Source organism: Marmota monax, unplaced genomic scaffold, assembly GCF_021218885.2.
Source record: "Marmota monax isolate L192 unplaced genomic scaffold, Marmota_monax_Labrador192_F-V1.1 WCK01_AAM20220418_F8-fsc00012, whole genome shotgun sequence".
Classification (NCBI taxonomy): domain Eukaryota; kingdom Metazoa; phylum Chordata; class Mammalia; order Rodentia; family Sciuridae; genus Marmota; species Marmota monax.
Genome location: NW_026695227.1, coordinates 17,956,979 through 17,969,748, shown reverse-complemented (window position 1 = coordinate 17,969,748; position 12,770 = coordinate 17,956,979). Strand labels below are relative to the sequence as shown.

The 12,770-nt window shown below is 40.5% G+C and overlaps 1 long non-coding RNA gene across 1 annotated transcript; it reads left to right on the top strand.

The window, feature by feature from the left end:
* Positions 1–7,606: 7,606 nt before the first annotated feature.
* Positions 7,607–12,506, top strand: LOC124087068 (uncharacterized). Its single transcript, XR_006849995.2, has 3 exons — positions 7,607–11,100; positions 11,195–11,322; positions 12,077–12,506. It is a non-coding gene; the product is annotated as an uncharacterized LOC124087068 (long non-coding RNA).
* Positions 12,507–12,770: the final 264 nt, after the last annotated feature.

Here is a 12,770-nt window from a genome sequence, read left to right as displayed (position 1 = left end):
AACTTTCAGGCCATGATGGTACATGTGTATAATCCCAGCAATTTGGGAGATGAGGCAGGAGGAGAAAGTTTAAGACCAGCCTCTGCAATTTATTTATTTGTTTTTTAATTGATTTTTATTTTTATTTTATTTTATTTTATTAGTTAAACATGACAGTACAAGTCATTTTGAGGTAATTATACAGTCATGAAATATATCTTATTCTAACTGGGTAGTCTGCAATTTAGCAAAGCCCCCAGCAGTTTAGTGAGACCCTGTCTCATAATTTAAAAAGAAGTCTGAGGATGTAGCTTAGTGGTAAAGCACTGCTAGATTCAATCCCCAGTACCTCCCCCAAAAGTAAATAAAATAAAAACTTCTCAATAACATCTAGAATAATGTTTTACCAAATATCTGGGCATTTTGTTGATATATAAGATTAACTATTGCAAATAATACCAAATTGAAATAATGGAGGATTTGCTATCAAGTAATTAAAAAGAACATAAAAATAGCATATATAGGGGACAACTACAAACCTAAGGGCTGAAGCAAAGCCATCTAGAAGAGGTCTTCCCTTTCAGGTTGAGCCAAATTTTATTAGGTCACAACTATGGCTCAGTGGACAACAGAGTTTATTGAAAGGTTGCATCGGAGAGACTTATTACAATTTGCCCTCAATACCTAGGAAATATCCAAAGAGTGGTGACATACTCTAGAATTTTCTGGGAAACCACTGGAGGAGATTCCAGAGAAGCTGTCCAAGGAGAGGTGCTATCCCAGTAAAAGTGCAGGGTGTGGGGCAATGGCTGGAGATGTAGCAATGGCTGTTGTGCCTGAGGGCCCCCCCACCCAGTTCAATCATCAGCACCAAAAAAAAAAAAAAAAAAAGGTACTGGGTGAGGCTGGCTGTTGACTATCACTAGAGCTAGAAACTGCCTGCTGTAGGAGCCTGTGGAGGGGAGTAAACCAGCATCAGGAAGAAAAGCTCCTCCCCAAGTGCCTTTGCAGTGCAGTCTACTGACAAAGGTCATCCTCACACCAGCTGGCAAACACACGTGTTCACAACAGGGTCTAGCTCTGTCATTCCTAAGCAGATAATGAAGAGTAGATTTTAGACCTTAGAGGTGATAAGTGGATAATGCCAAAAATGGATTAGTTTTGTACAATTATGAAGGAAACAAGGAAGAAAAAAAATTGCAGGAGGGGAAGATGAGAAGCTAAGACAAATGTCTCCAAAAAGTTATGAGGCAGTAGTTTAGGTTACAGACACTACCATGTTTCTTTGAACTTGGTCCAGATATATACAATTTTCATCACTACCCTTTAAAATATTAGTTAATTGCAGTTAAGGTGAGGAAGATTTTGCCATCTAATGGATAAGACCACAATAATAGCAATGGAAATGGTGAAGTGTTGAGTTTGGGTATATCTTGAAACTAGAGCCATAGAATTTCCTGAGGGATTGTGGGGAACTAAGAAACAAAGGTCAAGAATGAGTCTAAGAGCTGGTAGCAGTGTCACACACTGGCACATGCCTATAATCTTACTGACTTGGGAGGCTGAGGCAGGAGGATCTCAAGTTTCAGTCCAGCCTCAGCAATTTAGATCCTGCCCAAAATAAAATGAAAATGGCTGGGGATGTAGCTCAATGGTAAAGCATCCTTGGGTTTAATCCCCAGTGCTTAAAAATAATGAATAAATAAATGAAAGAAGAGAGCTGGGATATGTTTCAGCAATGATGCACTTGCCTAGCATGAACAAAGCCTTGAGTTCAATAGCATGACAAAAATAAAGGAAAGACCATTTTGTAGGTCAAAGACAAATGTTGACAGTGACCTGTAACGTAATATTTTATATGATTCTTCTAATTCTTTATCCTGGTGTACACTATACTTTGATTAAAATAGATATTGTAACCTAGATGGAGGAATTAATCTGGGTTCCAAAGTCTAAAAATAAGTCACTCAAATTAGAGCTGGCATGTGGACCAAATGTTCCCTATCCTCCAATATAATGTAATCCTGAGGTCTATCATTTTCTTACCTATAGCTTATACTCTTAAATGTCTCAAACCTTCCCAAAGCCAGGCCTAGAGGTATATATCTATAGTCCCCAGCTACCCTGGAGACTGAGGTAGGAGGATCAGTTGAGCCCAGGAGTTTAAGACCAGCCACCACCAAAAAACAAACAACAACAAAAAAAAAAAAAACTTTTCCTGGATTTCTCACTTATATTCTATTTTTTTAAAAAAAACAGCAAAGCTTCAGAATACATGGGGGCTGGAGTGAACCTGAATAGAATCAATAAGGAATAGACAAGCCTTGCAGGGTGGCATATGCCTATAATCCCAGCAGTTTGGGAAGCTGAAACAAGAGGATTGCAAATTCGAGGTCAGCCTCAGCAAATTAGTCAAGCCCTAAGCAACTTAGCAAGACCATGTCTCAAAAAGGAATGGGGATATGAGTTCAGTGGTTAAGCAACCCTGGATTCAGTCCCTGGTACCTGCCATTAAAACAAAACAAAACAAAACCTAGATCCTCAATTATAGAATAGTTCAAATGTCCATTTCTGAATATTTGCATAACTGATAAAGCAAATAGAGAATCAGTCAAGACAGAAAATTTGAACTACATGATCAACTTACTTGACCTAATTGATATTTATAGAATACTCTACCCAACAATAGCAAAACATACATTTCCTTCAAGGTACACAAAGAATATTTACCAAGATTGACTATTTTGGATCATAAAACAAGGCTAAATAAATGTAAAATGATATAATCAATGCAAAGCACCAAAGTTCTCTGGTTACAAAGAGATTTGAGTAATATTTACTAACAAACCAGCCATGGTGGTATGCTCCTGTAGTCCAAGCTATTTGGGATGCTGAGGCAGGAGGATCATCTAAGCCCAGAAGTTCAAGCCCAGCCTAAGCAACATAGCAAGACCCTGTTCTGAATCAGTAACAAATATATCTGAAAACAATATATTTGTTACTGTTTGGAAATAAGTAAGTCAAAATGTAATCAAGAATAAAATTGTGTCATTTTGAACTGAATGAAAGCAAAGCACATCACAATTTGAGGAATGCGTCTAAATCAGCTTTTAAAGAGATATTTAGAAGGGTTGGGGCCCTGGGTTCAATCCCCAGCACCACACACACACACAAAAAAAGAGGTATTTAGAGCTGGGGCTCGGCCTCAGCAGTAGCACACTTGCCTGGCATGTGTGCGACACAGAGTTCGATTCTAAGCTTCTGCATATAAATAAATAAAATAAAGGTTTATCAACAACTAAAAAAATTAAAAAAAAAAAAAACCAAAAAAAAGATATTAAGAACAGCAAATGCTTACATTAGAAAGAAAATGTCTTTTTTTTTTAATTTTAATGTTTATTTTTTTACTTTTCAGAGGATACAATATCTTTATTTGTATGTGGTGCTGAGGACTGAACCCTGGCCACAGGCATGCCAGGCGAGCACGCTACCGCTTGGGCCACATCCCCAGCCCGAAAGAAAATGTCTTAAAGAGCTTTTCATCTTTTTTTCTTGTGGTATTGAGGACTTAACCCAGGGGCACTCCACTGCTAAGCTATATCCTATATAACAAACCAGGATGCCACTGAGCCGCTGGGCATTTTTATTTTTATTCTGAGACAGGGTCTTGCTAAGTTGCTGAGGCTGGCCTTAACTTGCTATCCTCCTGCCTCAGCCTTCTGAGTTGCTGGGATTACAGGCATATGCCACTGCACCTGGCTTAAGAGCTTTTATCTTAATAAGTAGAAGACAGAAAATTAAAAAGATAGTGTTAAATCAGTGAAGCAGAAAACAAAAAATAAAATTAGCGAAACCATAATGTGATTCTTTATGCTTTATCAGAAAAATTGATAAGCCTCTAACCAGCTGACTGGGGGAAAGAGACAAGATATAATTACCAATTTGAAAAATGAAAGAAGTGACATAAATGCAGGTCCTATAGATATTAATGGGATTATAAGGAATATATGAATAATTTTTTGTAATATTAAATTCTACAATTTACATGAAACAGATATTTCTTAAAGTCATAAACTACCAAATCTCACTTAAGAAGTAGACAGTGGCATCCTGGCTACGAGACGAGACACCTGGGACCATAAGAGGTGAAATAATGGATTACCCAAGTCACACAGCTACTTAAGTAGTAAAATCATAATTCAAACTCAGGTTTCTTGCCTCCCAAGATTATCAAAATGAATCTGGCCCAGTTCCATCCAGACTGATTGGCCACACAGATTGAACTAGAGTTAACCTAAAAATTGTCATTTTGTGTTTTTTCTTTTGAGATGCTTATGTATTTAATATATCCCCTTTGTAACTTTTTTTAATCTAATAGAATTCTGTTCAATACGTATAAAGCTGGTGAAACCAAAATAATCAAAAACTTTTAAAAGAATTATGTATTAAGAGTCTCACCCGGGCTGGGGATGTGGCTCAAGTGGTAGCACGCTCGCCTGTCATGCGTGCGGCCCGGGTTCGATCCTCAGCACCACATACAAACAAAGATGTTGTGTCCGCCGATAACTAAAAAATAAATATTAAAAATTCTCTCTCTCGCGCTCTCTCTCTCTCTCTCTCTCTCTCTTAAAAAAAAAAAAAAAAAAAAAAAGAGGCTCACCCTTCTGCAGGTAGATGACTAATGCATTTTTTAAATCAAGCGATTAACCCTGCTGAAGTCTATAAAAATTTGAGAGCCATTTAGTATCAACTAAAATGCCTACATACTTGGAGTACTTGATCAAAATAATAAACATTACCCGGGCGTGGTGGTGCACACCTTTAATCCCAGCGGCTCAGGAGGCTGAGACGAGAATCGAGAATTCAAAGCTAGCCTCAGCAAAAACAAGGCGCTAAGCAACTCAGCGAGACCCTGTCTCTAAATAAAATACAAAATAGGGCTGGAGATGTGGCTCAGTGGTTGAGTGCCCCTGAGTTCAATCCCCAGTACCAAAATTAAAAAATAAATTAATTAATTAACATGTGCCACTACACCCAGCTATAATAACTTTTAAAAGCAAATTATTTGGGGCTAGGGATGTGGCTCAAGCGGTAGCGTGCTCACCTGGCATGCGTGCGGCCCGGGTTCGATCCTCAGCACCACATACAAACAAAGATGTTGTGTCCGCCGAAAACTAAAATAAATATTTAAAAAAAAAAAAAAAAAAAAAAAAAGCAAATTATTGGAAAGCAAATATTGAACCAGAGGGTGGTGGCACACACCTGTAATCCTAGAGGCTCAGGAAGCTGAGGTAGGAGGATCGTAAATTCAAAGCCAGTCTCATCAACTTAGTGAGGCCCTAAGTAACTCGATAAGACCCTATCTCTAAAAAAAAATACAAAAAGGGCTGGGGAGGGGGCTGGGGATATGGCTTAGTTGGTAGAGTGCTTGGCTCACATGCACACAAGGCCCTGGGTTCAATCCCAGTACCAAAAAAAAATTGAGCTGGGCATGGTAGTGCCCATCTGTAATCCCAGCTACCTGAGAGGCCGAGGCAGAAGGATCACAAGCTCGAGGTCAGCTTGGCCCACTTACTGAGATTCCCCTCTCAAAGTAAAAAGTGCTTGGAATATAGGTCAGTGATAGAGCACCTCTGCAGGGTATTAAAAGTCCTAAATCCAACTCCCTCTGCCATTAAAAAAATAAATAAATAAATTCTAGAGTAGATTATTGAGAGGTCCTGGCTTACCTACATGGCTATATGAACATAGCCCTGGAGTAGACTGAAGAATAAGTACAGCATGGGGCAGGAAAGATGGTGGAAAGAGATGGACATCATTACCCTAGGTACATGTATGACTGCACATATGGTGTGACGCTACATTGTGGACAACCAGAGAACTGAAAAGTTGAGCTGCAATTGTTTGCAATGAGTCAAAATGCATTCTGCTGGGCTGGGGCTGTAGCTCAGGGGCAGAGTACTTGCCTAGCATGTGTGAGGCACTGGGTTCAATCCCTAGTACCACATAAAAATAAAACAAATGAAATAAAGACATGCTGTCCATCTACAACTACAAAAAAATAAATAAAAATGCATTCTGCTATCATTTATACCTACTTAAATAAATAAATAAGAAGTACAGGATGAGCTGGGCATGGTGGTGCACTCCTATAATTCTAGTTACTTGAGCGGCTGAGGCAGGAGGATCACAAGTTTGAGGCCAACTTTAGCCATTTACGGAGGCCCTAAGCAACTTAGCAAGACCCTGTCTCAAAATTTAAAAAAATAATAATAAAAAGGGCTAGAGATGTGATTCAGTGGTAAAGCCCCTCTAAGTTCAATCCCCAGTATCAAAAAAAAAAAGAAAGAAAAAGAAGAAAACAATGTGTTGGTATATGAGTTCACAGTAAAGAACAAAGAAAAGATACTGAGGGAGCAATTCTTTTCATAGTTTATTATATTTTTATGAAATTTTTTATATATTTGGATTCTTTCAACATATAAGTTGTTATTGTCATAATAGTTGGCAATTTTTCACTGACATGTAAGATAAATACATAAAATTGTGGATTAAATTGTAAAGAGTTTTTCACATTTAAGTTTCAATCATCCATCCATCCATCCATCCATATCTCTGTCACTCTCTTTCTCTCTCTTCCCTCTTTGTACTGGTGATTGAGCCCCAGGCCTTGGTCAGCGCTCTACCACTAAGCCACATCCCTAGCCCTTTTTATTTTATTTTGAGAAAGGGTCCACTAAGTTGCCCAAGATGGTTTCAAGCTTAAGATCCTTCTGCTTCAGCCTCTGGGAGCTGGAATTACAGGCATTTACTTACTACCATGCCCAGTTTTCATTCATTTTCTTTTACCTCAGTGTTGACATACAGAATGCTAAATGAAAGGGGAAAAAATCTTTAAAAAAACAGATAAGCAGAGATGGGGATATAGATCAGTTGGTAGAGTGCTTGCCTCACATGCACAAGGCCCTGGGATCAATCCTCAGCACCACAAAACAACAACAACAAAAAAAAAAACAGATAAATTGCCGGGCACCTTGGTATACACCTGTAATCCCAGTGCTTTGGGAGGCTGAGGCAGGAGGGTTCAATCCCTGATACTTTCCCCACCTCCGCCCCCCAAAATACAGGTAAACAGATTCATCTATATCTATTAAAATGAGTTGAATTTATAGTTAACTTTCTCATAAACAAAACAGTCCCTCCGGGTACAATGGCACATGTCTATAACCCCAGCAGCAAGGCAGGAGGATCGCAGGTTCAAAGCCAGCCTCAGCAACAGCAAGGTGCTAAGCAACTCAGTGAGACCCTGTCTCTAAATAAAATACAGAATAGGGCATACATAGCAGTTGCTCAATAAATATCTACTAAATGAAAGAATGCACAAACCAGAATAGTAACTTTATTTACCTCATAGGATTGTTGTTATAAGAATTAACAAATCATCATAAATTTTAGTTTTCAATAACCAGGCACAGTGACACACACCTGTAATCCCAGTGGCTTGGGAGGCTGAGGCAGGAGGGTCACAAATTCCAAGCCAGCCTCAGCAATTTAGCAAGGCCTGAACAACTTTGGGAGACCCTGTTTCAAAATAAAAAGGGCTGGGAATTTTTGGCTCAGTGGTTAAGTGACCCTGGGTTCAATCCTCAGTACCAAAAATGAATAAACAAATAAGTAAATAAATAAATAAATAGAATCAATAAGAGCACAAGAAATGTTAGCACCCCTTTTCCCCCCCTCCCCCAGATCCTGCCTCCATGTGAAGTTTCCCCTGAGTATCTTCTTTCCTTCCACCTACTGGTTAATTAAGTCATTCTTTTTCCTCCTGTCATAAGGATTGTGCCACTGTTGCTCCTGTATCACACCCATTTGTCACAGAAGTTCTTAACCTCTGGGCAGTTTTAAACACCTTCCTAAAAAAAATCCACCTATGCACACAGACACACAAACTGCCTCTTTACTTGTTTAGTTAGTTTGGGGGGTTGGTTTGTTTTGTTTTACAGTGCTAGGGCTTGAACCCAGGGACGCTTTACCACTGAACTACATCTCTAACCCTTTTTCAATTTTATGTTGAGACAGGATCTTCCTAAATTGTTGAAGCTGTCCTCCAATTTAAAATCCTCCTGCCTTAGCCTCCCCAGTAGCTGGGATTACAGTGTGCACCATTGTTAGTTGTTTTGATATGGGTGGGTCTCACTATGTTGCCCAGGTTGGTCTCCAACTCAGAGCTCAAGTCATTCTCCTGCTTTAGTTACTGGAGTTGCTAGGACTACAGGTGTGCCACCGCATCGGGCTAACCTGCCTTTTTTCTTTTTTTTCTGAAATTTTCTTTCTTTTTTTAATTTATTGCCTTTTTTTTTTCCCTTTTGTACCAGGGATTGAACCCAGGGACACTTAACTAGTAAGCCACATCCCTAACCCTTTTTATATTTTATTTTGAGACAGAGTCTAGCTAAGTCAGCTAGAGCCTTTTTTTTTTAAAGAGAGAGAGAGAGAGAATATTTTAATATTTATTTTTTAGTTTTCAGCGGACACAACATCTTTGTTTGTATGTGGTGCTGAGGATCAAACCCAGGCCGCACGCATGCCAGGCGAGCGCGCTACCGCTTGAGCCACATCCCCAGCCCCCAGCTAAGGTCTTGATACATCGCTGAGTTGGCTCTGAACTTGTGATCCTCCTGCCTCAACATTTTGTTACCAAAACCTCGGGTCCTCATCCCTGATGCCAATTCATGCCAATTTAATAAAGAGGACACAGTTTAGAGAAAAAGGAAAAAGAAGCTTCATCGCTTTGCTAGCAAAGGAGAAACACAGGGAACTCCACTCCCAGAAGCTGTAGTTCTGCCAGTCAGGGAAAACAGGGCTTTTAAAGAAGCTATTCAAAGGCTACCTTCCAGGTGTGCCCTGATAGTGTGTTGAAATTCACTTGTTAATTTGGGAGATAGTCACTTCCAAAGATCTTCAGGTGATGTCTCTTTCCTGTGGAGGACAGATAACTCAAGGTAATCTTTCAGCTCCTGGGTTAGGGAGGGGGAGAGAGGGAAGAGGAAAAGAAAAACATCCTTTTATATATGTTCTTTTTGTTGTTGATGGGCCTTTATTTTGTTTATTTATTTATATGTGGTGCTGAGAATTGAACCCAGTGCCTCACACATGCTAGGCAAGCGTTTAACCACTGAGCCACAACCCCAGCCCCAAGAAAAACATCCTTTTTAAAAAATATTTCTTGTAGTTGTCGATGTCTTTTTTTAAAATAAGAAGCAAAGGCTATATTTCAAAAGGTGATGTGGACCACTGTTACACTCCTGAGCCGCTGGGACTCAGGCATGCACTATCGTGCCCAGCGAAACTGCTCTTTTAGATTCCTGAGTTAAATGAATATTACTGTCAAAGACTCCATATTGCTTCAGAGCAGATCTTTACTACAAGGTCAGAGTTGAAACTGGGCAGCGCTGGTCAGAATTCCTCTTAGATGCATCTTGGGTCCCTCACTTAACTCTCAGCGAACATGGTTTCCTCACTCCAAGTGGGACAAGGGCAAGGAAGGGGTGGTTTCCAAACGAAAGCAGATGCTGCAGTCAATTCCAGGGTCATTTATAAACATCTGCACCCTTACTAACCTACATGCTTATTTGTGATCTACTCATGTCAATCCCTCAGTTGGTAATCCACGAACCCTTACTGCCACAGTGAACTTCATTTCCGTCTTCTGCAGTAGGAAACAGAGATCGAATGGGAAACTGTCCCACTGTCCTTCCAACAAAAGAAAACCAGCCATTATAAAGCTAAGGAGTGCTAGGCATGGTGACAAGCTGCGTTACTTCTCATAATAACTTCTTTTACTTATTTAGCCATGTCTGAGATTGAACCCAGGGCTTTGTGCATGCTAGGCAAGCACTCTACCACTGAGATTCATTCCCAACCCTTTTAATGTTATTTTTAAAATTTTGAGACAGGGTATAGTTAAATTGCCCAGGCTGACCTCAGTCTTGTGATCCTCCTGCCTCAATCCCCCAAGCACCTGGGATTACAGGCATGTGCCACTACACACTGGCTCCCATAATTTCTGTAACCTTCCCCAAGCCATTGTTTTGCCTGTAGAAAAATGGAAACAAGTCGAATGTGGTGGTGCACACCTGTAATCCCAGCAATTTGGGGAGGCTGAGGCCAGAGGATCACAAAATCAAGACCAGCTCACAAGTTCAAGACCATCTGGGGATGTAGCTCAGTGGTAAAGTGCCAGTACCGATAAATAAATTAAGAAGTAGAAGAAGAAAAGAAAACCGAGAACAGCAGAGCAGACCTCCTACTTCTGTGATGTGAACCTGAGGTAACTGTAAATCATCGCCACAATGCCATGTACTTAGTAAACACCCAATAATTACTAGATGACTTTTGTTTTGCTGTTTTGTTTTTTGTGGTGCTGGAAATGGAATCCAGGGCTTCATTCATACTAGACAAGTGCCATGCCTCTGAGCCACCCCAGCTCACACCAGCAATTATTTAACATAAATTAGCCCCTTCAAAGAAAGGCTGGATATGGGCCTGAGGTCTGCTCAGGGGAAGAAGAGCAGAGCGCAGGGAACTGGCCTGGCTGGTATGGGCCTGTGGGATTTCCTCCTCCCCACCATCCACAGGCCTGTTTTCTGATATTTCTGACTTCTAGTACTTTTACCCTCCTGCCTAGATAGTTCCTTGGCTTTTTTGTGTCCAGATCCTGAAGGGTTTCAGTCTCCCCTCCCCTTCTCTGGAGGTTAAGATTCCCCCATCTACATAGGGCCCTCCATACAGCTCCAAATTACAAGGCACAAAGGACCTGAAAGATTGGGCCAGTCCTCTCATTATTCTGATTAGAAACAGTCCCAGAGGTGGCGTGATTTGCCCAAAGTCCAGCAACTTCCTGGAACTAGAAACCAATCTGAAGCCAGCCATGTTGGTGTTCCTCCCGCGGATATCAGGTTACCTCAGAGCCTTAGGGTCTGCTTTTGAAAGGAAAAGAGAGGTCATGCGGGAGAACCATGGAAGGAAAAATGTTTTGGATTTGGTAACTGCTTATGGGGGTGGGGTGAAAGGTTGAAGGTGATTCAGGTGTCACCTGCCCCCCCCAACTCCAAAAATAAGGTGAGCAATTTAAAATTGCTTTATGAGATGATGAATTTTAATGACAGCATCTGGGGCGGGGGTCGCTGGGAATTTACCTGTTTTGTTTATGCAGCCAAATGCCTAATGTAGGGTAGGCACTTAATAAATACTTGCTACACGGATGACTGCATGACTGGATGCACTTCATTCCATCAGAGAGAACAGGGGGATTTGTGGAGCCAAGCCCCACCTGGGAGGCATGTAAGTCTTTTGGAGGCATGTAAGTCTTTTCCAATTTTTCTCAATTATGGCTCTGCAATGAATATCCTTTGTTCATAAATCCTTGACTGCATCTCTTGATTATTTCCTTAGGATATTTTCCTAGAAGTGGGATTACTGGGTTGAAGGGTATGCACGTATTTAAGGCTCTGAATTCAGAGCACTTTCAGCAGTGCAAAAATGAGTCAGCATCCCAGAAAACCTAGCCAAACTGGGTATTATCAGGCTTTATTTATTTAGTTAGTTTTTTTTCCCCTCCTGAGAACTTTTTTTTTTTTTTTTTTTTTGCATTTCTTTAGGGACTAATTAGATTAAGATTGGAGTAATTTTGAAGAAATACCCTAAGGAGTCCAGAGAAACCCTGTGTGGGAACAGGAGACCAATGAAAGTAGACACATTCTATCCAGTGAGGTGAAGCCAAAGAGCATCTATTGTTTGGCATGATTTAACCTAAAGATAAAAGCATCAGAGCCTTGCTCAGGGGAAGCCTGTCACTTTATTGACGCCCCATGTTTATCTTACTACCTGATGCTGGTAAATCTTCTAAAATAGAAAAGAACTTTCAGGGTTGTCTTTAAGGACTGTGAAGAAAGGAGGAAATTGGGGAGACAATTTTCTCTGAACCCAGAGGTGTTCTACCACCGAGCTAGATTCCCAGTCCCCGCCCCTGTTTTGTTGTTATTTGTTTGTTTTTGTTTTCTCCTTTTGTTTTATTTATTTTTAAATTTTGAGACAGGGTCTAAGTTGCCCAGGCTGGCCTGGCACTTGCCATGCTCCTGCTGGGATTACAGGCATGCACCACCATGACCAACTGGGACTTCTGAGGATCAAAGTTAACTGCCAGGGATGAAGAGTGGTGAAGAAATGGAGACAGCAGGGGAGCCCAGGAGTGGGAAGAAGGAAGCTGGGGCTCTCTGGGAAGAGAGCAGGGGTGAGATGGAAGCGCTACTCCACGGTGACCAATAAAGATGGCCACTCTGAGCCAAAAACAGCTCCTGCTCTTGACCCACTGAGCTCTTTCACAAACCAGCCCGACAGAAGAACTGATTTACAAATGTTTACAGACAGTTTTATTTACTAATCTAGTTCTCATTTACTCTCAGTTAAATTTATAGTCCTAATTATAGTCATCAGCACTTTCTTGATAATAAATATACAGGATGTTTTATAGTTGTTTTTCATTTAATTTTGTGGGAAGTTTATTTTCTTGATTGCTTAAAATTTCCTGTTGAAGTCTTAAATTTAACTGTCAGCTTCTAACAGATTAGCAATCTAGGAGGTGTTTGTCTTAGTTTTTGCCACTTTATTTCTTCTACAAAGGCTTAAGCCAAACACAAATCAATAATTTTTTTTTTTTGGGGGGGGGGTGGGTACCAGAGATTGAACTCAGGATACTCAACCACTGAGCCACATCTCTAGCCCTATTTTGT